The sequence below is a fragment of the Uranotaenia lowii genome, chromosome 1 (genome assembly GCF_029784155.1).
Source record: "Uranotaenia lowii strain MFRU-FL chromosome 1, ASM2978415v1, whole genome shotgun sequence".
NCBI lineage: Eukaryota > Metazoa > Arthropoda > Insecta > Diptera > Culicidae > Uranotaenia > Uranotaenia lowii.
In genome coordinates this window covers 205,125,046-205,152,191 of record NC_073691.1, presented here as the reverse complement: position 1 = coordinate 205,152,191, position 27,146 = coordinate 205,125,046, and the positions used below count along the sequence as shown (strand labels likewise).

At 37.5% G+C, this 27,146-nt stretch overlaps 1 protein-coding gene across 1 annotated transcript in view; it reads right to left on the bottom strand.

The window, feature by feature from the left end:
• Window positions 1-27,139, bottom strand: part of LOC129738315 (protein serrate-like) — a 100,306-nt gene extending 73,167 nt beyond the window's left edge. Inside the window, exon 1 of the mRNA XM_055729499.1 lies at window positions 27,078-27,139. The gene's annotated coding sequence lies outside the window, so the exon portion shown is untranslated. The remainder of the gene's footprint in view (window positions 1-27,077) is intronic.
• Between the last annotated feature and the right edge of the window lie 7 nt (window positions 27,140-27,146).

Sequence of the window (27,146 nt, the reverse complement as noted above, 5' to 3'; positions counted from 1 at the left end):
CGACAACGTGCTGCATGGCACACAACATGGCGGCCAACAAACAGCTGCTTTGTAGAATCGGGGCGCGATTGTGGCGCTATCTGTGTAGCTGTCAAAATGGTAAATCGTCAAACCGCGGCGGACTCGAATTAAAACAGATAAAAGGTTAGCAATCGGCGAACGATGATCGGTCGCTATCCCCAGTGAGTGCCCCAACTCACGTGAGAAAAAACGGATCTCGTCAAACAAAAGCTGCTGCAGCTGTGAGCTTTCAGGCTGGGATTCGCCGTAGGACCCGTCCGTCTGGTGGAGCAGAAGACGACGATAAACCTGTTATTTTAACAACCCGCACATCTTCCGTTTCCCTTCCCAGTGAGCCAAGTCGCGCCCCAAACTAGCTGGCCATGAACTTCAGGCCGAGCCGAGATCTCGAGAAGGCTGTTCTAGTTCGGCTTCAACTCTCACCATCGATCGCAGTAAAAGGAAACGATCGCACACACTTGGCGAATCAGCGCCGCCATCCGACCGCACATGAATGTATCTGCTCGCGCATGAGATCCTCCGCCCGCCAGCAGGTAGCGCCTCGCCTCGCGACTTTGTGCAAAACGAAAGAACAACAATTAAACGTCAACGACGACGACTACGCCGAAACCGTTTCTCTCGGCTGGTTTGTTTTTCTTTCATCCTTCAGATCTACGAGGAGCTTCACAACAACAACTGGTCCCAGTGCGGTGGTGCATGCATAGAGCATCGACAAGTGTCGTCACATCATCCAGATGATGATAACGATGACGATGACAACGGCAACCAAGCAACGGCTGGCTGGTCTCTAGAGCAGACGTCGTCGTCGTCGTCAGTTGCCGGTCGCGATGATGACAAACCAGTTTGGGATCCTCATCACCCATTGCCTGCCGCCGCAATCAAGTACCCATGTACTATAAATACAATACCCCCTCGTCCTCTGCCGGTAGTTACTTTTATTTTTGTCTGTCAACCAACAACTGCTTGAAGTACCTCAAGCACAACAACAACAAGTGTCTTCCTCTCCTTCCTTTTCCGATGCAGTCACCCGGCACAATTAGCGCAGGCAGATGACGCTCACGACGGAAAGCGCAGTGTGTACTAGATCTGTCAAGTGGGTTTACTTTTCCTGTCATTCTCGGCGGAACAATCAATGCAATGACTATGCCCGTACGAGTGTGTAGTTCCATTGAAAGGAACCAACAATGTCCTGCTATCTGTGGAGGCTCCTTGGAAGCTCGTCAAACTGTTGCAATATTTGAAAAGGTCACCAAGAATTTAAATTCTTAGAATCGACCCTGACTTGAACAGAAAGTAGGCGAGATTTGTTTTTGGCGTATTTCTAGGGTACGTACATGATATTTAAAAAATCAATTTCAAAAAGTAACCCGGGAGCAGAATTCTCAGATTTATGAACAGATTGGTGAAAACAAATTTAACGAAGTAGCCTACTTGGCCAATTCAGTAATTTATCATATGAGAAAACCGTCTGTATAAACCATAAACACACTGATGGAAAACATGCTCCATTAGCCACTTCGTAATATTTAGTGCAGCCGGAAAAGTTTCTGCACATTTTTCAACAGAACACTGCGTAATTTTCCGAATTTGACATTTCTTCTTGATTGTAACTCGTAAATCAGACATCTATTAACACTTTTGTACTTCACCACGATCAAGGTTATAAGAACACAAGGTTCTCTCACTTTGTCAGTAAAAATTAGAAAAAAAAACATGATTATTACGACAACATGTGACCAAAATGTCAAAACACCTCATAAAAAGACTCACAAATGTGAACAAAAAGTAACAAAAATGACACAAGAAAGTTAAAAACCACCAGAAAATGTAACAAAGTTGTCACAAAAAAGCCACCAAATGTGTAAAAAATGAAATAAAAACGTCACAAAAATGACAAAAATGACAAAAATGACAAAAATGACAAAAATGACAAAAATGACAAAAATGACAAAAATGACAAAAATGACAAAAATGACAAAAATGACAAAAATGACAAAAATGACAAAAATGACAAAAATGACAAAAATGACAAAAATGACAAAAATGACAAAAATGACAAAAATGACAAAAATGACAAAAATGACAAAAATGACAAAAATGACAAAAATGACAAAAATGACAAAAATGACAAAAATGACAAAAATGACAAAAATGACAAAAATGACAAAAATGACAAAAATGACAAAAATGACAAAAATGACAAAAATGACAAAAATGACAAAAATGACAAAAATGACAAAAATGACAAAAATGACAAAAATGACAAAAATGACAAAAATGACAAAAATGACAAAAATGACAAAAATGACAAAAATGACAAAAATGACAAAAATGACAAAAATGACAAAAATGACAAAAATGACAAAAATGACAAAAATGACAAAAATGACAAAAATGACAAAAATGACAAAAATGACAAAAATGACAAAAATGACAAAAATGACAAAAAATGACAAAAATGACAAAAATGACAAAAATGACAAAAATGACAAAAATGACAAAAATGACAAAAATGACAAAAATGACAAAAATGACAAAAATGACAAAAATGACAAAAATGACAAAAATGACAAAAATGACAAAAATGACAAAAATGACAAAAATGACAAAAATGACAAAAATGACAAAAATGACAAAAATGACAAAAATAACAAAAATGACAAAAATGACAAAAATGACAAAAATGACAAAAATGACAAAAATGACAAAAATTACAAAAATTACAAAAATGCCAAAAATGTTACAAAATGGTGAGAAAATGGTGAGAAAATGGTGAGAAAATGGTGAGAAAATGGTGAGAAAAATGTTACAAAAAAGTCAGAAAAATGTCACAAAAATTATCTGAATCAAAGCAATCGAAAGATTCTTTTTAATTCAACCACGGTACCGTGGTTGAATTAAAAGGAATTATTCGATTGCTTTGATTCAGTTGAATCATTCAACCAAGTAGGCTCACAACACAACAGGACAAAAATTATATAAATGTCACATAAAGCTGATCTCACTATAATTATAGCTGAATAGACTTTATTTATTGTTGAACTTGACAAAATTCTTCGGGCCCGAGGAAAACCACCCTATGTTCCAGTGAGAGATGTGCTGGGTGTGAGAGACTTGGACTACATGTTCGAAACATATCTTTTCCTAAAAGCTATTGATCTTCGTCTATAATTTCTTCTTATTTTCATATTTCCCTATCTATCTTCTTTTTTCTTTAAAAGTGAACTAGATATAAGCACACAATTGTTATCAAACAAAACGAGTTTGGCTCCTTAAAGCCTAAAGGTATGAGCCGTTTCAAATAAAGAATTTACAAAAAAAACTTGACAAAATCTTCAAAAGTGGAAACAAAAATCCGGGATAATTGTTCTTCTTAGATTTTTCAATTTGGAATCTTTTTTTTACACTTAACTCTTAAAAACAAGTCTTTTGTCTCATTTTTCAATCTTTGCAAACAATCGATACTGATCCCACCGGACGTTGCGTTCTCGAGTTATGTGAGGTGCAACTTTGTTTTTGAAATCAAAATGATGCTTTTGAAAAGTGACACACACGACGAGTGACAACCATTTTCAAGACCAGTCCAATTCCTTGTCGGAAAAAGGGTATAGAGTTACAACGGAGCACCGCCTTTGGTCAAATCGAATAAATTAGTCCTTGCCGAAATTCGCAATCACATGTCGACCATTTTAACTTTTCGGTCAGACTCCGGCTGCGTAGGTAGTCGTAGCTCTTGTCATCGTTCTGTCAAGCGCTCTGGTGCGCCGGCCCCCAAAAAGTCGCAATCAAAAAAAATATATCAGCAAATCGGAGGGAGCTCAAATTTCGCTACACAAAACATCAACACAAATTTTGGCCAACGACAACATCAACAACCGGCATCGTCATCGTCGCGTCAACCGGGGCCGTTATTAAGATATAAAATTTCATTTAATTAGAAGCGATTTTAGTCAAACTGGCTCGTAGTTACGATCTTGGTGATGGATAAAATGCAAACGAATAACAGAGAGAAAAAAAATTTTAGGAGTGGGCGTCGTTGTTTTTTTCTCTTCAACTGCACATTACTAAGCTCAGATCGACCAGACTCGCGGATATCGCGCAAACATCTGAGATATGCTAACAAGATGTTGTCATTTTTTGTTTAATCTTTCGGCTTAAAAAGGTTGATCGCGTCGTCGTCTATCGCGATTTGTAGGGGATTCGATTAGACTGTCACCGTCAGTTAGCGCAGGAGAAAGCGTAGGAGGAACCGATATTCAAACGAAAATTTACCACCGTTCGTTGGTCTCACAGCAACAGCAACTGATGATGGTTCTGACGATTAACCCTAATGGCCTCTGGCGGACTTGGCGGGATCGATAACCTCCAGCTTCTAGGAGCCACCACAACTCGGAGGTCGAAGTGATTCCCCGCAAGTACTTGGAAGGAAAGATTAATCACGCCACGATTTCGGGCATTATCTGGACACCCATTTAGGCAGCAAATCAGCTGCTGCTGCTGATGCTGTTGAAGTTTGCGCGCACGATTCTTCTGGCTTGTTTTCTGCGGACGCAAAAGCGCCAACCGGAAACGCCTAACGTGATGAACGGTTCAGCAAAACGAGACTTGGGTCCCTGACAAATTATATCTAATCACACACAGCCCCCCTTCAGTTGCTGCGGACTAAGTATTTTGCGTGTGTACCGTCATAATCATCCTCTTCGCGAATGATAACGGGCCACGTGATAAGCCACTAGTTAGCGAGTTAGTGGGTTTATAAAGGCAGCAGCAAAATTTTTGATTTATTTAGCTCGCTATAGCGGTAAAAACCGGTACGCTCTCATACTCGGGAGTTTGTCGATAGTGACGGGGAAATTCTTCGTTTATTTACTAGCTTCGAGAGTAAATCGGCAGAAAAAAAAATACACTAACGCAGGTGGATCGCTTGGCAGCTCCGAGTAGGAATTTCAACCTTCAGTTGATTACCGATTGCGCCTAACGCACATCCATAAAGTCAGAAGCGCTGATTTAGCGCACGTAGCCGCCAGGATAGATAGCGACTAGCCTAACAGCGCGTTAGCGCAGAAAACGGTCGATCCGGCCGCATGTAACTGTTCCGAGGTGAACTGCACGGGTCAGATGTTTCCAGGTCTGACCTCAGCCGTAGCCGGCTGGCTGGTGAGAAACTTGGTACTTCATGTCTCGAAATCAGTCAGGTACCTACCAGAAAACGCAGGGTATGCTTCCGATTCCAACGAAACGGGCCTCCGGGTAGAGCCTATGCGAAACATCTTTTTTTTTTTGCTGGTGCGCCTTGTTGTGTGGCAACTTGAAAAACTTGTTTACTTTTTAACCCGTGTGTAGCCGGTCCCATTTCTGGGTTGGCTGGGAAGGTTGGATTCTATCTATGCGTCTGGTAAGTTATGGGTAGCTTAAAATTATATCGTTGAAGCAGCAACGCTTAAATTTTCTGTAAGAAAGTCACTGATGTCCAATGAAGCTTACAACAAAAGTTTCTTTCTTGGGGGAAAAAAAATTGGGTAAACTATTCAAGTCCAACTTTGGGCCGAAACATCACAGTCAAAAAATGTAATGATTAAATTAAAATCGATGTGCGTGTTAAGAAAATCTACCATGAGAGAGCAAAGATTTTTAAGCTGAAAGGATCACTTTCTAAGGTATTTTGGCAGTTTTCATAAAGCTCTTCAACACAGCAGAGAGATTCTAACATGTATTTTTTTTCTAACTTTTCTTCTTCTTTTTTTCTAATACCAGCATGGTCAAAACTTGATGCGTTGCGTTTCTCATTTCTCTTTCCATCATAGTATCTGGTACATAGAACATGCATTGCAGAAACTACTACGGCCATGTGAGAAAAACCCAAAAAAAAACAGGATCAAGGAAGGATCGAAGCGTGGAGCTCTCTGCCCTGTTTAGTAATCGACGACAATGTTCAAATGTCAAATTTACAATGTTTGTAAATATGGAATCATAAAAATAATGACAAAAAATGGATAGATCTCACTCGAAACTTCCAAAATTCGACGCTTATTCAAACAGGTAATCCAATTTACAGGTGTCAGGGATTTCTCTTGCAGAATTTTTGTTTTTCACAACCGTCACTCCTGTTCTAACTACTAACACATATTTCGAAAAAGTAGCTACAAAACAGATAAACACCCTACTATTTTCACGAAAAAAAAAACAAATGAGAAAATCGCGACGTCGGAAAAAACACGTTCTTTTCCGAGCAGGGCTTGCTGCGACCGCAGAGAGTCTAACATGTGATTTTCGAACACAAACTTAAGATTAGTAGCACCCCGTGTCGTAATTTTTTTATAGGTTGCTGAACCCTATATGGATTGGGCGATTGTAGGGTTTTTGTTGCCAGAATTTTTTCAACACGTATCCGGGCCGGACAATACGGGCAATTTTCTTTAAAAAATCTGACAAAATACGGGCGTTTAGTTTTTAAATCGAGACCAAAAATCCGGGCAATATCCGGGCAAATTTTGCGAAAACCCAGAAATTACTCAACAAAAATGAAGATAAAACAATTTTTTCATCAAAATTGAAAAACAAATTTGAAATAGTGTTCTAGTCTTCGAAAAATCCTTTTATGATTATTTTTGCAAAATCTGCTTTTGTTTCGGTTTACAACACAATATTTTTTTTTTTGTTTTATTTACCAAAAAAAGTCAAAAAATCCGGGCAAAATCCGGACATTTTTCAATCAAATCCGGGCAACCGGGCCGGGCCGGACTGTTCTAAAATTGTGTATCAAATATCCGGGCAAACCCAGAAAAAACCGGGCAATCTGGCAACCTTACAGTAACCCCATTAAAATCTATGATACAAAATTGTCGTTTAACGGTGTTTCTCACTTTTTCTCCAAAACGATTGAACCGATTCTCACGAATTTATTTTTAGAATATTCTGTAGGCATGAGAAGAGGTTTTCATCAGAAAAAAAAAATCTGAACTTGAAAAGTCATGGCATTCATTTTATCGTAATTTTCTTTCCTTTGGGAGGTTTGTTTTTTGTCTCCATGGTCGATGCTTCGCGATCAAATGTCGCAAGGGGATAGTAACCAAAGCATGAAGATGATTTCTAAAATACTTCCAAACCGCTGCAACTTAGAGGGGCTCCCATACAAAACTAATAAAAATATTACACAATTCGAATAACTTTCGGAAACTTCTGAACCGATCAACGTGTGTAGCCGTTTCAAGAGCGGGAATTATTCATACAAAATTTTCAAACCCCTCCAAATTAAGGAGTAGAAAGTTTCCATACAAAGTTGATAAAAATTTGACCAAATTCAGACAATTATTAAAACTATTCAGAAAATATTAAAACTACAGAACCGATCAACGTGAAATTTGGTGTGTAGCCGTTTTCAAGACCGAAAATGTTTTCTTTAATTCTTTCAAACCCTTCCAAACTGAATATTTTACTTTCAAAGAGAATTTGTTGAGAACTCATTGAGTTATGCAACGAACGATAACTGATATGAATGGGAGAAAGGGAAATCATGGGCCACTTTTATTCTTTAATAACTTCTTTATTTTGAAAGACAAAATGAAAAAAGGAAATGTTATAGTTTTCTACAGGTATCATAAGGCATTTTTTCAATTGTTTAAAAAAAAGCAATATTTTATGGATTTTGGAAAATGGTCCAAATTGACCAAATAACATACAAAATTTATGAGTTGACTCAAATCTGTAATTTCAAAATTAATTTCGTTGTTTTAGAGCAATTTTAGATGATGAAATAAAAAGAGCGTTGCGTATGATTGAATAGATTCAAAAACCTGGCTCGCGAACGTTTTGGCAAAATTCCTCATATAGGATGGACAAGATAATTTCCATAAATCTTAATTTGGCATAAAAAAAACTTTACAGATAGGGAAAACGTATTTTAATTTCTAAATATGTTTTAAAACATAAAAATATAAGTGGCCCAAGATGTGTGGTCCACGATTCCCCACAAGCTGTGATTTGTAAATTGGTTGCGTTTGTGTGGCTTATTGATGTTTTATCAAAAATTCCTTTTCCACGTGAAAAAACATGACAAAACTAAGATCTAAGTGTATGAGCACATTTTTGTTATGAGCCTTAGGTTCCCCAGTTAGCGGGTGCTTTTTTAATTATGAATTTTTCTTTTACTTTTTTAAGCTCAGTAAATAAAAGCAACATATGATGCGTATTTAAGTCAACAACAAATACAAAAATATGCTTACGCAAAGCGGCGACGATGACAGTTGGATTGAGATTTTTATCTCAACACTGAACACACATCTGAGATATTCAGAGTGGCCCACGTTACCCCACTCTCCCCTACATATTTTTCTAAGACATATGAAAGTTGAATTCTCGGGACAAAAATCAGGATGTGAGGTTCTATGTGATGTTTACATGGCAATAAACAGTAAATAAAAACAATTTCTGAAATCGTCAAAGCATGAGCAGATTATTTCTTTTGGATCTATTAAATTTTTGATAATCGTTTCTTTTCAGGAGAAGTAGGCGATGGTCGATTGGTATCACACGTGCTTTTTTTTCGCTCCGCCGTGGTGAAAAATTATGTTTTAGAAGTTTAAGTATTTTGTTATTGTTAAATTGTGGATTTTTATCGAATAAGTGGATTAAGCGTAGTGATAATTCATTGCATGTTTCTTTGTTTGTGCCCGACCCGTTTCTCCGTTGATTTCATCTACCTCCAGCAGTTGACATCGTTGAATGATCCGCTACAAGAGGAAACACACTTCCTACTTCTACAATTGGTGAGTTCGTTCCATATTTCGTATTCATAATTACTGAACTGATGCAACCCAGGAAGTTCTTCCTTATAATTTTCAGGTGCTAACGAAATTTGGATACTCTGAGAATTGATTTATGAAGAAACGTGAGTTGATCCTCCGCATTTTGTGGGGAGTGCAGGGGAGTTTTTTTATTGCAACCTACTCTCAACTTAAGAAGTACAATGTCGGAAACATTATTAGGTTTCATGTTAAAAGTTGTGTTAAAATTACAACATATTTTGATTTTAAAACAAGTTATTGGACGAGAAGTGAGATGCGTATAAGCAGAAATCGTCGAACAAATCAGGGGTTTCTTCAAATAATGTTGCGCCTCGGAACCCGACAGATTGTGATGTAACTTTTTCCCAGATTTTTAAATTAAAGTTGTGTTCTATATTTCATATCTGTATTCGTATTCTGGTTTCTGGTTGTGTGGTTTGGTTTAAAATTACGTCAAAATTCTCGTATTTTGCAAAATTGGGAAAAATAAACTAAAAAAAAAGTTCTATAACTTTTCTCTTAGAAGTCAAAACTACTCACGGTCTTCAAGAAAGTTTATCTTCGTTTTTAATGCAATGTTTCACAGTTTTGCCAATAAAATGCATAATTTTCTCAAAAGAATTTTCAATTTCTTTTCGAAAGCTTTCTCGAGACTCGAGAAATTTAATTTCTGTACACCTCGGAAAAATGTAAATATCGTTGTCTTATGTTATTGATATTAGAAAGCTTAGCAAACTAAATAAATATTGAAAGTTATTTATAAGGAATTTGTTTGTTTTGGCCTTTTAAAAACTCATTTGCAGTTATCAATGTGTTTGGTCATAAAGATATACTCATTTCAGAACCAAATATCAGTCCCATTAAAATTGAAATCCTAATGAAAGAAAGAGAACAATATTCGAAGATTGAAGCCGAATTTTCCTTATACAAGGAAAGAGTAAAAAACTACTTCCGCGAACACAATATTTCCCCAACAATGACACCAAACAAAGATCGCAGCCGAGTTGGATCTCCAGCATCTGGAATGACAACTCCTGTTGCTAATCAACAACAACAGCCAGAGCAATTTCATGCTGCAGTTCAACAACAACTTAAAAAACAACAAAATCAAGATCAAGAGCCAAAACTTGGATTCCAAGTTCCCAAAAATGTTCCGAAAAAAGTAAATACACAGATGAACCCGCCATCTCCAATGGCAACGAGGCAAACAAGTAAAAATCAACAACAGTCTAAAAATGCTGGTGAGAAAACAGGAAAACGAGGACCACTATCCCCTTTAGCCAACAAGAAGAAAAACAAGAACGCAAAACAAACGGAAACTGAAGATGATGATGAAGATGAAGAAGAGCAAGCAACATTAGATGATTCCGACGAAAGCATGGAGGAAACCAACGAGCAGTTTTTTCGGAAGTGAAATGATAGCAGCATATAAAACAACAAAGCAAATGATCGACACACCATCACCAACCACCAACAACATCAGCAACATAAACAACAAAATCACGGAGCTACCAGGCCATCTGTGGCACGGGATCTCCGAAAGTGAAGTAGGGATCCCGGGTAATATGTGGGTTGGTAGGCTAGCCCTCCGGGACGCAATCCTCATACCCGTAGAGGGTGAACCTTCTCCCACAGCCCAGATAGGCGCAACGATGTCCCAAAGCCCTCGCCCCCCGTCGGCTGCTTGGCATGATCCTGGGACGCCAGATGTTCGTCGAGAGCGTGCCGTACGGGGGCAACCGGGGCACTTGCAAGTAAGTTCCCTTATCAATTCAGACCGAACAGTTTCAAACTCGCTCACCCTTCCTAGGTCATCACAAAATTCGCTACAACACACCACCCACAATTCGCTAACACCAGGGAGGGCGAACATATCAACACACTTTGACCCCGGCGAAGGAACCAGTAGAAGTTATACGCACCCACCCACCCATGCAGCGCCATCGCCTCGATCCGCGAGATCTAGAGGTCAGCCACTGATACTGCAGTGGAATATACGAGGATTTTGGAGGAACGAAGTGGAGCTCACGAAAATGGTCTGGAACAAACAACCGATAAGTATAATGTTGCAAGAAACACTCACTGATACTTATAGTACTTTTTGGGAACGTAACTATAATATTTATACATCTAAATTTAAACCAAATTCAAAAAAAGGGCATGCGGTACTTGGAGTATTGAAACAAGTACCACACGAAATCATTGACCTCGATCCACGCATTCCAGCGGTAGCAGTCAGGTTACTTTCTCCATTAAAAGTAACTTTAGTCTGCGTTTACAACCACTATAAAACAGGATATTCTAACATGGCAAAGGAAGCGCTGAGATCTTTAGTAGAAAATCTCCACCCCCCTTTTTTAATAGGAGGAGATTTTAACGGTCGTCATATTGCTTGGGACAATTCAACAAATACGATGGGTGAAATGATTTTTGATTGGGCAGCTGAAAACGAAATGGTTGCACTTAACGACGGTTCAATTACTAGATTTAGTCCAACTCAAAATAATCAGGATACATCAATCGATATCACCTTTGCATCCACATCAATCCTTAGTAGATTAAAATGGTCAACCCACTCTGAACCCTTTAACAGTGATCATGTTCCTATCTTAGTTATGCTTGATGGAATATTTGAGAATCTGCCTACTGTTAAAAAATGGAAAATCAAAGAAGCTAATTGGGAGAAATACCAGCAAGACATAAGCGACGAACTGCTCTCTATAACGCTACCAAATATAAGTAATATTACTAAAGCCATTTTTGAAACCGCAAAACGCGCAATCCCGCGTACAACGGGAAACACTGCTCCAAAATACGCTCCGTGGTGGACAGAGGAAATTGAAGCAAAAATTCGAAACAGGAAAGAAAAATGGAAGATTTTACGCAAAACATTAAGAACCGACGATAATTGGGGAGATAGAAACGAAAATTTTAGACATGCTAGAGCCGAAGCAAGGGATGCGGTCCAAAAGGGTAAAAAGAAAGCCTGGGAAGAGTTTGCCAGTTCTTTCAACGCCCACACTCCAACCTCCGAAATGTGGCAAAGATTTGGCAAAATAACGGGAAAGAAAACATCTCAGAAAATAAAAATGACGATAAGAGGAGAGTACACTGAAGATCCACAAAAGATAGCCAATCACATCGCAGACAACTTCCAAGAAAATTTCACTCAAAACAGTCATCCAGATCTAAACATAGAACTTCCACCATTTATTTCGAACAATGAATTTATGGACACCGACTTTTCAGGTGCAGAATTAAATTCAGCTCTGAGTAAATGTGTTGGGAAAGCCACCGGACCGGACGAAATAACATATAGTATGATTACGAATATGCCACCAATCGCGAAAAGAGTTATACTTAAGTCTTTCAATGATTTATGGCAAAAGGGAGATTATCCAATCGAATGGAGGGAAAGTATAGTTATTCCAATTCCCAAACCCAGCGATCCAGAAAATTTTCGTCCAATCGCACTTACTTCATGCTTAGCGAAAACTTACGAAAGAATGATAAACCGCAGACTCCAGTATTTCTTGGAGGAAAATAATGTTTTACATCGCAATCAACATGCTTTCCGTAGTGGTAGAGGTACCACTAGTTACCTCAGCCAATTGAAAGACGTATTAACTGAGCACCGCCATGAGAGGAAACATTCAGAACTAGTTTCACTCGATCTTTCCAAAGCTTTTGACAAAACTTGGCGAAAAGGCATTTTACAAGCGTTAGTAAGGATAAAGATCGGAAATCGAACTTATCAAATGGTAAGAAAATTTCTTCAAAACCGGTCGTTTCGAGTGGGAGTCAATGGAGCCATGTCCTCTGCTCGGCCACAAGAAACTGGAGTGCCTCAAGGCTCAGTCATCTCTCCAACACTTTTCCTACTGATGATCAATACAGTTTTTGAACATATTCCCAGAAATATCACAATATTAATTTATGCAGATGATATCTTGTTGATCTGTGGAAGTAAATTTGCAGCTGTCTGCCGCAAAAATTTACAAAAGGGAATCGATGCTACAATGAAATGGGCAGAGAAAAATGGATTCTCAATAAATGCCAGAAAAAGTGCGCTTTTACACACATGCTCTGGTACAAAAGGTCGCCATCACTTTTTCAGAATGAAAATGCTGAATGCAAATGGGGTAGAAATACCGAGAAAACGAATAACTCGCATATTGGGCATAAACATAAACCAGAAAGGGAATGCCAATTCTCACATTAAAACACTTCAAATAGATTGTGAAGCAAGAATACGATTTCTCAAAGTAATCAGCCGATTTGGTAGTAGAGAGACTCTTTCGAAAATTGGATTTGCAACTGTGATATCCAAATTATTCTACGGTTGGGAATTTTTTGAGCCCTATGAAATATTAAAATTAAAAACAACCTATAACAACATGTTGAGAACGGTATCAGGTGCGTTCCACACCACCCCAATAAAAGCTTTATATGTAGAGAACGGCGTGCTACCTTTCGAACTTCTTGTAGCGGAAAATTGGGCAAGAAAAGCCATTTGGATATCCGAAAGAGTAAGCTATAATGAAAATTATATCCTGAACAGAGCAAATTCACTACTTGAAAATATCACCAATAACAAAATCCCCCCCATTTTGAAGCTCCATTCGGAGAATAGCACAGATTTGAGAGATATATCCTTAAAAATTGATTGGACTGTAAAAAGAGGATTCAAAATTGGAGGAAACAAAAATTCAGCTACAGCCATGTTTGCTCATCTTAAAAACACCATATACAGTTCCAGAAAAGAATTATTTACTGATGGATCATTAGCCAATGGAAAAGTTGGTATAGGCGTATTCAGTTCATCAGAAGAAAATATTTCGAAACAGTTGCCAAACACATTTTCCATTTTTTCGGCGGAAGCAACAGCAATAAAATTGGCACTTCAGCAGGCAAATACAGCAACAGTGATCTACACGGACTCGGCCAGTGTGCTAACAGCTCTCGAAAGCGGAGTAAAGCACCCAATAATTCAGAGCATCCAGCAACATCAAAATGCAAAAAATGCTACGCTTGTATGGATCCCTAGCCACGTTGGAATCTTCGGAAACGAAAAAGCAGATCAACTTGCTAACTTAGGACGAGACGGCGAAATGCTGCGGATGAATACCCCCAAAGCGGACGCGCTGAAATGGGTACGACAGCAATTGTGGAAAACGCACGGACGAAACTGGAGACACGAACAGGATACCGCTTTAAGGGAAATAAAATCGACTACAGGAAAATGGACAGACATCGCAACGAGAAAGGAGCAGAAAATTTTCACCAGGCTGAGAACTGGTCACACGCAGATCACCCACCAACATGTCCTGGAAGGAAAAGAGGCACCAATTTGCTGCACTTGTGGCGTGACAATGACAGTGAAACATCTTCTAACAGAATGTCGAAAATATTGTGAGCTCAGACAGGATATATTACCAGAAGGAGGATTAGAGGTTATACTACAAAATAGCAAAGAAAGTGAAGAAAAATTAATTAGATTCCTGAAATTAAGTGAATTGTTCAAAGATATTTGAAAAATTGTAAAACTGTAAACTTAAACTAGAGGGTGAAAACACTAGGTTAATCCCTCTCTAAATAAACGATACAAAAAAAAAAAAAAAAAAAAAAAATTTAACTGCGATTATGGACAATCAAAAAATGTTCTCAAACCATTATTTTCGAAAACGTGTTTAAACATTCCGTAAGCGTTTTTTCTCTGCTTTCAACACAGAACCAAATTAAAGTTTTATCTGCAGATAAAACTGTAACCAGTGCACATTTTTTTTTCCTTTGAAATAGGGGTCCATTTGCAGATTTCCTCCGACACCGACTCCCCAAAGTGGAAAGGAAAAATATTTCCGAAAAAATCTTAGCCCAAATGAGCAAAGAAAACAGAAAACAAAAAACCTCAACAGCAGCAAAGGCAGAAGAAAAACGCATTTCATTATTTTAAAGGGGCAAATCAGTCTCGCTCGTTCGTTCACGTTTGCTGTGGTGATTGACTCTCGAAAGCCTCCGGACCCCGGGAAAGAAGCTGCCAGGAGAATAAAAGTCAAAACCCAAATCTCAGTCATTCCTGAAAGGCGGGCAGGCGCGAATTTCTTCCCCGGCCAGAGACCGGAGGGATGCTGCTGTGCGTTGTTGAAAAAAAAGAAGTTCCAATCCGAAGGGGGGACTACAAAGTGGGGCAGACTGGAGCTGGAGCTGCAGTGAAAAACGAAGATTCTAATTAAGATAAAATTGAAGGTAAAGGAAAAGATCGGTTGTTTTCTGTTTCTGTTGTTGTTGTTCGTTCGTCTGTTGATTCTCTTTTTCTTCCGAACAGCATCCGCAGAGCTCACGTCTGTGTTGGAGCTTTGTATAGTTGCTTGACCAACTTGGAACGTTTTCTGTTTCGGTTTTGTCCGAACTTGTGTTTTTGGGGAGCATTGAGTCTGTTTTTGTGCGCACCGATCTAAACTTTTGCTTGTTTTTTTTCTGTTTTTTTTTTAGAACGAAAGATTGAATTTGGTTCGGAAGGAATGCAGATTGATTTCAGAAGAGCTAAGGGAGCTTCGCGGATTTCCGAAAGGGATCCACAGCACTTTACAGTCACGGTTTGTGCAAAGTTCGGAGGCGGAGTGTCTCACGTAATGATTCGACAGAATCGAATGAAGCCCACAGAACAGAACACAACAACAGACAGAAGGGAAAAAATCTACCAGTCACGGTTGCGAAATTTAAGAACTCGAGCGCAGGGGAGTATTATTTTTTAATAAAATCATCTTTGTACGCGCTTTGGCCTTTTTTGGGTTTTTTGTATCATCTTGGCGCAATGCCCGATTCTTATAGATAAAACCCAGCCTAGCAGAGGCCGGATGATTCAATCAATTCCTCCAAAATTTGCAACTTCTCCGAATGGGCTTGAGAATTTCACTCTTTCTGTTAATTTTTTTTTTCATGTTACCTTCTTTTCTTTTCCTCCGTTCCTACAATATCGTTTTTTTCCGTTGGGGCACAAGTATTTTATTGGTGATTAACCAAGTTTCGGGCTTTATAGTATTGGTAATGGAATTCGCTGCGGCCTTTTGGATTCTTTTTCACCAAATAATTTTGTTTCTTTTTTTCGCAGTTTTGAGCTTCATTTTTAGCCGCAGCATCTCTGTGGACTTACTCAACACTCGATGGAGTAAATTTATTTTTTGTTACCTCTGCTCTTGAAGTGATCTTTTGTTTGTTGATTGGTGATTGGTAATTGGCTAATTTTGGTTTTCATTTGATCAAACAACAATAAACCGAACAGAGCGGTTCGAAATGTTCGTAAAGGTGGAATTTTGATTATTCCGCGCGTTGATAAGTTAGGAAAAAATTTCCACAGTTTCCGAATTTAATCAAAATCAAAACTTGTAACACAGGAACGAAAGCTCAAATCAACAACAAAACTAACTTAAACGCAATTTGGGTTCAGAATTTGGAGTATAAAAATGAAATTCGTAGGGTAGTTTTTTTTTGAAAATTTAGATATTAGTAGTTTAGAGTGTATTGTTTACAATTTAAATAATCCCGGTCAAAAAAATGATGTTGTCTGAAAAGCATCGTTACGTGATGCAATTTGAAGTTCGAAGAAGTACTCTAACGTTTCGATCAATCTTTTCATCTTTTTCAAGGCTTCTTAACAAACAAATTTTTAGGAGTGGATCCAAAAACAGTTTTGTAATGAAATTCCCCAGCTCTTAGTTGGATTGGGTCGGCAGAAAAATCCCACAACTCCGGAGGTAAATGCTGGTCCCGGAATCACCCGGGGAACTTACCTTCACTTTACGCGATTCGACTCTTTGAGACAGACCAAAAAATTAAAACGATTCGTGCACTTCCAGCCCACCTAGCAGAGATAACAGCCGCCCCTGCCAAACCTACAGAGTGGTTCGGGATCAAAACGAAACTTGACCGATTCGAGAGACTTTAATCCAGTTAAAATTACCTACCGATACCCCGGCGCAAAAACCGGATGACCGGAGGAACTCCCCCAGCTTCGCCGATGAGCGAAGGCTCGTAAAATGCGGAAATTTATGCGACCATTTTTTGGCTTTGATTCTGGCTGCTGCTGCGTGTGGCACATCGAGCGAGTTTGTGACCCAATTTTCGTCCAAATCATTGGTTCATCATTCCGGGTTGAGGTCGAGTAGGGTAAGGTAGGGGTGATCATTACTCCAACAACCAGAAGAGGCTTAATCCTTTCGAAGTGGGAACTTTCGGCAAGGGCGCAGTTCTTTGGGATTGGGCGGTGGCGTAATGCCCTCGAGGCGTTCGCTCCGATGCAGTTTCGGTGCAGCCAAGTGAATGCACTGATTTTGATGGGTGAACTACTTTCACTTTGTTTTTGGGTGCGCATGTTGGAAGCATTTTTGTTTCGATTATTTTTTATTCTGTCGTTGGGTTTTTGGGAGGTAAACCACCCGGCCGTTCGTTCGACTGTTACATATTGAGGAGTTGTTACCGCGCGCTTGATTGAGTCATTTTTTTTTTGCCCCGTTTCAAAAGCTCAAAACCTGACAAAGCAAATGAGAAAGGCAGTGATTTTTATGTCTTTCGAAACCGACGGTGAGAGGACAATGTTTTTATTTCGTTTTTTAACAGTTTCTAGATGAATGCGAATGATAATGTAATTATCGCAGCAGGATATTGATCCTGGTATAAATATGGCATTTTAGAGCTACTTTCTGTGGGTGTACTTCTGGCTGCGTGATATTTATGAGATCAAATATCTGTCAAGCTGATTATTCGAATCCCACAATGACTGAACAAAGCTCGAATTACACTACATTTTAGAACTGGGCGAAATAAACAGATAGGCTTATTTATGTTGGTCGAACACACTGTGGAGATAACTGATGGGAACACAAGACCCAGTGAACATTTTTGTAGCTTTATTCTTATGGTGCTCTGGAAGTCTTCAAATCGTTGTCAGCGACAATTTTTATCAGTGCTCTCATTGGTCAATGTTACTCAATTCCCATATGATTTTGAGCCAATTGGATGCACTGCTGGTTGCCAAGGCGGACTTTCTATCAAATCCGATTTAAACCGACTTTATACCACATTTTATACGATCTTTTCATTATGCAGTTGGAATTGCGATTCGCAACACCATTGTAAACGACTTAAGTTATCATTTCTGATACGATTTCATGTTTTCTGGGGAAATAGTTCTCAAACAAAAAGTTGTTTCTGTTCCTATTGTTGTTTATTTATAAAAAATAAAATTTTAGGCGAACTACCATAATCATCATGAAAATCTTCAAAATTTGACATAGAACTTGTTGTGCTGAGAGACCTCTCCTATTTCTAAAAAGGAGTGGGAAGGTAGGCTTCCATACAAAATCAATGTAGAATATGGCACAACGCGAACTATTTCCTAGTAATTTATATCAAATTTGATACATAGGCCAGTTTCAATATACATAGTTATCAAAATGGTTGTTGACCCTTCGAATTTCTTAAGGTGGAAAGAGGGCTCCCATACAAAATCAACTTAAACATGAATGAACTTCAAATCATTTTGGTCAAATTTGATACACAAGTAGTTTTCAAGTGATTTTTAGAAAATTTCAACTCAACGATATGGCTGTTGTTTTGAAAGATCCTTGTCGCTATTTCAAGGGTGTTGGGAAGTTTTCTCTACAAAACCAACACTAATATGACATTATTTTACCTTATATGAACATTTTTAAGCTGAATCAAAGCAATCGAGAGATTCCTTCTACTTCAAACAATCTCTCGATTGCATTGATTCAGTAGAAATATTCAACCAAGTAGGCTCATTAGAATTTATCAAAACACTCTCTGACCCGGTGTGCTTTGCTACACCTTCCAGAAGTTATTGAAGTTTGTGGTACTTAGTTATCAACTTTTTATTTATTTGCACAAAATTTCAAAATTCAATTTCAAAATCACTAAAATGTTTAAGAAAAATGCACCTTTATTAATTTGTTTTAATCCGTGTTTAATTCTTTTTATAACTCTGGATTTCTTTGCTTCAAAAGTTTATAGCCTATGCCGAAATATTTTTTTGTATATGAAATCTTCGTTGCCCCTTTTTAATCTGCATAGGGGTTTCAAACTATCATAGAAACATTTTTTGTAACAAAACAACGTCACGGCACACTTAATTCACCTATTCATTCTCGAATTATTATACAAATTGTGAGAGTGACTATTTCCCCCAGTAATGGAAGAAAGGGGGGTCTTATAACATCCGTAAATTACTTCTTGTATACAAATACAATCCTATGCCATATACGGCTCAATTTTCAATAAGTTTTCGTGTTATTCAAAAATGAGTGACTCTCTCCCCACTTCATATCTCCCCTCTGGCAAGAGGAGGGTGTCTCAAACCATCGAAGAAACATTTCCCGTACATGAATATGCTAATATACAAATTTGATTCCATTTTTTCGATGAGTTATTGAAATATTAAAAAAAAGTATATGAGTGACCATCTTCCCACTTTTTATCATTCTACTGAGTGGAGGGGAAGGTTTCAAACCACCGGAAAAAACATCTCTTGTGCTCGAATACCCTTTCATGTCGAATTTAGTTTCGTTTGCTTCATGAGTTGTCGAGTTTTGCTATGGAATTAGTATCGGAGGCCCTCGTCCTGCCTATTCCCTACCTGGAAGAAGGGGATCAAGATCAAACATTCCGTGTATTAAAATACACTCCCATGTCAAATTCTGTTTCATTTGTTCGATGGTTTGATTGTTCCCATGTCTTATTTCGTTCCATTCGTTAGCTAAGTTCTTGATTTATGCTAAACAATCGTATATGAGCTCTCGTCTTTCCTAACTGTATCCCCAATTGATGGAGGAAGAAGTCTGAAATAAGCAAATATCAATTTTACGTATTGAAATGCTTTCCTATGCCAAAATTATTTCCATTTGCTCTTTTTGCGAAAAATTGTAAAGGAGCCCCCTCTCTCCTTCCTATCTCCCCACGGAAAGGAGGCTGCAGTACAAAATATCCACAAAAACATTGCTTATGCTCAAATATCCTCTCAAGCCAATTTTCGTTAAAATTGCTGAGTAAGTTCCCGAGTGATGTAAAAAATTGTATGGAAGCGCCCTCCTCCCTTAAGATTTTCCGACTGAAAGAACAGGGTGTTCTCATAATATCATAGAAACATTTCTGGTTATCAAATACCTTCCAATGCCAAACTTGGTTTAATTTGCTTGATCAGTTTTCCAGTTATTCAAAAAAGTTGTAAAGGAGTCCCCTCCCCACTCTCTATCTCCTCACTGAAGGGAGAGAGGGGTTTCAAATATTCATAGAACTATTTATCGCACCCAAATACCCTTCCAAGCCAAATTTGAATTAATTTGCTCGAATAGTTTTCAAGTTATGCAATGAAAAAGGAGTTTAAGCACCCCCCTCCCTCCTTTCTGTTTCTCCACTTGAAGAGGGAGGGGTCTGAAATAATCATAGAATCATTTCTCGTATTCCACTCCCCTTTCATGCCAAATTTGGTTCCATAAGCTTGATTAGTTCTCCCGTTATTGAAAAAAAATGTAAGGTAGGCCCCTCCCCCTTTCCTATCTCCCCACTGGAAGGAGGGAGGGGTACCAAATATTCATAGAACTATTTATCGTTCCCAAACAACCTTTCAAGCCAAATTTGGTTTCATTAGTTCGAATAGTTTTCAAGTTATGTAATACAAAATGCGCTAAAGACCCCTCCCCTCCTTCCTGAATCTCCACTGAAAGGTGGGAGCGGTCTGAAATAATCTTAGAACGATTTCTCGTATTCCACTTCCCTTCCATGCCAAATTTGGTTCCATTTGCTTGATTAGTTCTCCAGATATGTAAACAGTTGTAAGGTAGGCCCCCTCCCCCCTTTCTATCCCCCCACTGGAAGGAGGGAGGGGTACCAAACCATCAAAGAAACATTCCTCATACCGAAATACACTCCCATGCCAAATTTGGTTCCATTTGCATTATCAGTTCTTGAGTTATGACGACTTATCACTTTTATTTATATGACCCCCTCCCCCCTTCCAGGAAGAGGGAGGGGTCCCAAACTATTATAGGAACCTTCCCCGGTTCTTAATACCCTCATCTGCAAAGTTTCACGCAAATCGGTTCAGTAGTTTTCGAGTCTATAGGGAACAGACAGACAGACAGACAGACAGACAGACAGACAGACAGACAGAAATTCATTTTTATATATATAGATTTTGAAACAGAATTCATCAGATAGTGTTTTTTTGTGTTGACTTTTCCTACAATTCTTCTTGTGTTTACCAGGCTACAACTATTTCCTACGTTTTTTTTATAAATTTTAGTAAACGAGCATGGTTCAACTGATTTTAAAGAAATTTTATAAAAATTTCGACATAACACTGTCAATTTGACATTATTGCAGTTAGCAAACTTTATTGATTTATGGATATTCAAAAAACTTTTTGTTTTTCGACCTCGGGTAAATTCAAGAAATCTCTGAATGTTGCATCTATTCTTTTCTGTGTTTTTCTTTTCTTTTTCCGTGAAATTCCAGGCAATAAATTCCTTTCAGGATTCTTAAGTATAAACTTTACTCCTGTTCGAATCTCTCTCTCACTAAATCCTCAACCGATCTTATTTTGAAAACATTGTAACATTGTCTATTGAGTATTGATACACAAAACAAAACAGAAAAAAAACAGAACTCCAGAAGATATCTAAATCTTCGGAAAGGTTATGCTAGAATTCAAGCTTTCACTTCGAATTTTTAAAATTTTAATATAGAGTGCTTCATACTAGATTTTTGATCAAAATAGGCTCTAACAAAAAACAGTTTTGGGGCTATAGGGAAAAATGACCCTGGCAGTGAAATTCCTTAAAAATAAAATAAATTTAAAAAAAAACAGTTTTACTTGAAAAAAAAACAGTTGAAAGATAGATTGGAGCTAAATTTAATTTGAATTGACAAATCTGCTCTTAAGTTAAATTAAGTTCAGTTGCAACCTGAGAAATAAATTGGAGGAGTAGGCGATGGTTTTTTGACAGCGCACGCGTTTTTTTCTCGCTCCATCCGCGAAGATTTTAGTTTTAATTTTCAAGAGGTGAATAAAATAAACTGAGATAATTATACTACCAGAAATCTGAATAGGCATCGGTGCCCCTGAAGTTAAAAGTGGATTACCGGAAGTCCTTTTTGTCGTGAAATAGCAAAAGTTATTCACCGTCAAAGGTGAAATTTGTGCCTGTGTTGGCTTTCGATAGTCTGATGTTGCAGAAGGACGAATCTGCTTCAGTGTCGCCCAATCGAAGATTTTTTCGGAACTTTGAGCTCATTGGTGTACAAAAATAATTGAAGAGACAAGAACTGCAAACAATTGATTGGTAGAATCAAGGGATGTATTCAAAGAGTTGACATGAAGGCCGTACAACGCTCCTGTTCCGGCATCAAACGGAAGCTTCGCCGAACAGCCGATTATGGATCGTTTTCAACTGTTCACTATTTTTTTTTTTTAAATGTACCGTAAACTGGGGGAACTTTGATCACTTTTTTCATTCATTTTTGAATATTTTGGAAGGGGTTGCTTTTCCGTAATACCTAAAAGCTTTAAAACCCTTACTGAGGTGAGGAGTATTAAACATGATCATTGATTGCAGTAAATTCAAACGACATTGGTGGTTATAATTAAATGTTTGTTCCAAAACCAGATTTCAAGTTTCGGGGTAACTTTGATCACTATGGTTTTTACGTATCTCAACATCTTCAAATTTATTGTTTTGATGCCTTTCAGCACAGAATGCTCAAAACATTGATAACAGTAATTTATTGTTTGGACTCAATTGAATTTTTCAACATTTTCTTTCAAAAACAAATATACTCGAAAGATGGGCAATGTTGCTGCATACATTTAGGGGCAAAAATTATAAACATTTCTCAATTTTTTTGTTGGTCTCAAAAACAAATAAAATTTTACCTTTATGCAATTCCCTTAGTCCTCGTACTATTCCCATGTTATTTTTCTCTTCAAATTCAACAATTTGAAAGGGTTTGTAGCCATTTTTCTATACAGGCTTTTTCATGGAAAATGACCATTTTTTTAATTATCAAAAAATTATCATCAAATGACCATAAAAATAACTCTTAAACTTAACCTAAATCAAGAAAAGAGTTGAACTTTCATATTAAACAGCCCATTTGCTCTTACATGCTTAAATTTGATCAGGAGAGATGTTTGTTTGTGAGCCTTCAAAAAACCAGATATTTTAAGATTTTAAAACTATATTTTAAGTAGTACAAAAAATCTTCAAATAAAAACCAAATTAAGCTCATTTGTAACTCAATCTACAGGCTTTCAAACGTAGTAAACAGTTTTCAGATATTTTAACTTTTTTCTAAGTTAATGATGATTATTTGCAAAAATTTCATGTTGATCAAAGTTACCCCGCAGATCAAAGTTCCCCCAGTTTACGGTACCTTTTTTCCAATAAATCAAATCTTCTCCAAGTCATTTGACTTTTTTTCATAGCTTGAAAAAGAAATTTTTCGAGTTTTCTCGCCCACTTGTCAAATAAAAGTTAAAAAAACGCCGAAATAAATGGCGACCGCGGTTTTATTTTTTCAATGGCGACCGTAAAAAAATTGATTTTAAGCTTACTAAGAACGTTTTCGTACACCTTTTGAACCTGGAATGAACTGTTAAAAGAAAATAATAATAAGTAAATTAATCGATTTTCAAAAAAAAGAAAGGAAAGCCACCTTACTCAAAATTCAAGCTCAGCCAAACAGAAAACTAAACGTGGGTGAAAGATACCTCACTTAGTTTTAAACTTCGTTGCATAGTAACCAGTTATTATAGCGGCGAGGTTTCGTGAGACAAAAGCTCATACCCCATTAATTTTGCCGAAAAAAATCCCTCGAAAAATACCCTTCACCGAAAAAAACGAGCCTCCCCGTAGACGCTAAAACAATTGAAGCTCCATCATCATCAAAACGCGAGCAGCTACAATTGAGCAGCAACAAGCCAAAAAAAAATGACATCGACACTTTTAAGTGCTACCAAAAGCCACAAACGAACGTCGTTCATTTTTTTTCTACTCATCCATTTTCAAGTGCACGAAACAATAATCGCGATTTTTGTACCACTAAATGAGCCTCGGCTAGGCCTGGGGTGGGATTTCAGCAGCTTTAAAGACAGTAAAACCTACACCTTTCCAGATTGGTGCGATGGGTACTTAAGTGCAAGCACAATGAATGCAACAATCCATTCACACAAATTTGCATTCCACCCGGTTTTCGGTCGGAGTGCTAGCGCAGTTTTAGTACCAGCGACTTTTTTTTTAGTTTTTTTTTGTTGGGTGGTAAATTTCAGGTATCGATTTGTTCACAATCGAACCGAAACTGTTTGGTTTTTTTTTTTAACTTCTACACGTCTTTCGAGCTCGGTTGAATAAATCGAGGTAAAACGGAGAGAAAAAATGGTTAGTTGGTTTTACTTTCTTCGGGATTGTTTTTTTTTATGAACATATCGCTCTCATTTTGAAAGCACCTTTCATATTTCTCGATTGGTTATTTTTTTTAGTTGAAGCATGTTGCGTAATTGGGTGCAAAATTTTACATCTTTTTTCTTCAAGTCGTTTGCATATTGCATTGAATGATGTTTTCCTCGTCTGAAGTGTTTTTTTTTTCAGCTAATTGAGCATTTTAATGGCATTTTTTCATTTCTTTGCCCTTTGGTGAGGTAGCAATAAAATTTGTAGCAAATTAATCTTTCTAAAACGGAAAACTGGTTCCGTAGAAAAAAAAATGTTAGACTCAAATTACTCCGTATATCGGTTCGAATAAATTGGGCAACACATTAGCCGACTGCCAGGTTTCATTCACAAAACGTGTCGAACAACAATTTCAAAATTGATATGTCAATCGATGCTGAACTGGGGTGACATTTGAGGGTGACTTTTATTGGGAGCGTCCAACTCGAATATACGTGAAGTTGGTTCTTTTGTTTGAGATTTATTACTCAAGTTCCAAATAAACTAAGAGCGTTATTTTTTTCAACCTGGTGGCACACCAGTTGTGCACTAAGTGCTGTCAAAGCGTTTGTAAGTGCACAACAGGTTGGCCACCAGAGGAAAACAAATACGGTAAATCTATGTAGGAGTTTTTGGGGTCGGAAATGGTTTCTTAGCTACTTTCAAATCGCTCCTACTTAAAGGAGAGGAGGGGGGGAAGGGGGCTCCCATACAAAAAAAAATAATATGTCATAATTCAATAATGACATAATTTCATCAATCAACGTTAAATTTGGTGTATAGCCATTTTCAAGACCGGGAACGGTTTTAATAATGCTTTCAAACTCTTCCGAATACAAACACAGTGTGCTCCCATACAAAATTAACAAAAGTTTGACAAAATTCGAAAAATTTTCAGAAACTACTGAACCGATCAACGATAAATTTTATGTGTAGCCGTTTTCAAGACCGAGAATGGTTTCTAAAATACCTTTGAACCCCTCCGAATCCAAAAAGAGGGGGGGCTCTCATACAAAATTAACAAAAGTTTGACGCAACTAGAGCAATTTTCATAAATGACTTAACTGAACCGAGTATTCAAGACCGGGAATGGTTTCTATAATACTTTCATGCAACTCCGAATCCAATAAAGGTGGGCTCTCATACAAAATTAACAAAAAAATTGACACTATTCAAATAATTTCGGAAACTTCTGAACAGATCAACGTTAAATATGGTGTGTAGCCGTGTTCAACACCGGGAATGGTTTCTATAAGACATTCAAGTTCCTTCCGAATCTGAAAAGAGGGGGGCTCCCATACAAAATTAACAAAAATTTGACACAATTCGAAAATTTTTCGGAAAATACTGAACCGATCAACGTTAAATTCGGTGTGTAGCCTTCTTCAAGACCGGGAATGGTTTCTATAATATTTTTAACCCCCCCCCCCCCCCCCCCGAATCTGAAAAGAGGGGGTTCCCATACAAAATTATCAAAAATTTGACACAATTCGAATTTTTTTCGGAAAATACTAAACCGATCAACGTTAAATTTGGTATGTAGCCATTTTCAAGACCGAGAATTGTTTCTACAACACATTCAAGTTCTTTCGAATCCGAAAAGAGGGGGGCTCCCATACAAAATTAACAAAAATTTTACACATTTCGAACAATTTTCAAAAACTACTGAACCGACCAACGTTAATTCTGGAAAGTAGCCGGTTTCAAGCCCGAGAATGGTTTCTATAATACCTTCAAACCCCTCCGAATCCGAAAAGAGGGGGGGCTCCCATACAAAATTAACAAAAGTTTAATGCAGTCAGAACAACAGAAACTACTGAACCGATCAACGTGAAATTTGGTGTGTAGCAGTATTCAAGACCAGGAATGGTTTCTATAATACTTTCAAGCCCCTCCTAATCCTGAAAGGGGGGGGGGGGGTCCATACAAAATTAACAAAAATTTGACAAAATTTTAACAATCCTCCAAGGATTTTTTTTAAAAATTGATAAACGTAAGCTTTTGACATAATGAGATAATATATTGAATGGACAAATAAGTTTTAACAAAATTAGATGATATATATTGATAGACGCTTCCCATTTTATTGAATTAAGACTCTCATATACAATAAATATTATCAACAAATCAAATGTCTTAGTGTTTCCTTAAAGTTTAGCACACTTTTCAATTATGTACAAATTTTCCTGTACTCCTGCCGCTTCAAAAAGGAGCATTATTTCAAATTCAAAGGGTTTATTTATTGTATTGAAGCTCTCTTTCATTTTTTAAAGGGTGGCATATCAAGTACCTAAATAGCCTGAAGACGGTTTCGAATACTTGTATGCATATAACGAGAAAGACATACATAGAAGAACAAAGTGTAGGAGTTAGGATTTATGGCATAAATTAGTAGGCCATCAAATATTAGGTATAATATCAACAGAACTTCTTGAAACATGAAGTCTCAGGATAATCTGTCACAATAACAATTTCAATGATCATGGCCATCTCGTTGATTTTCTTTTACTGAGCTATACTAATCTGATTCCTACAATAAGAAATATCAACGCCTGCTACATCTCCAGTTTTTTCATTTATATTACGAAAGAAAAGTATTGTTGAAACATTAATACCTTATGACCCTAAGAGCGTACATATTGTTGTTTCAGATTTTTTGTGATTAAGAGCATATTTCGTTATCAATTTAGATGATTTTTATACCCAGTGTATTAAAAAAAAAAGTATAAAATAAGTTAGAAGTATAAATAAGTAATAAATCATAGAAACTCACCGTTGAGATCACAGTCGAAAGCAGTACAAAACTGACGACAGCTCCTGTCGTCCAAGTACACACTGTCCA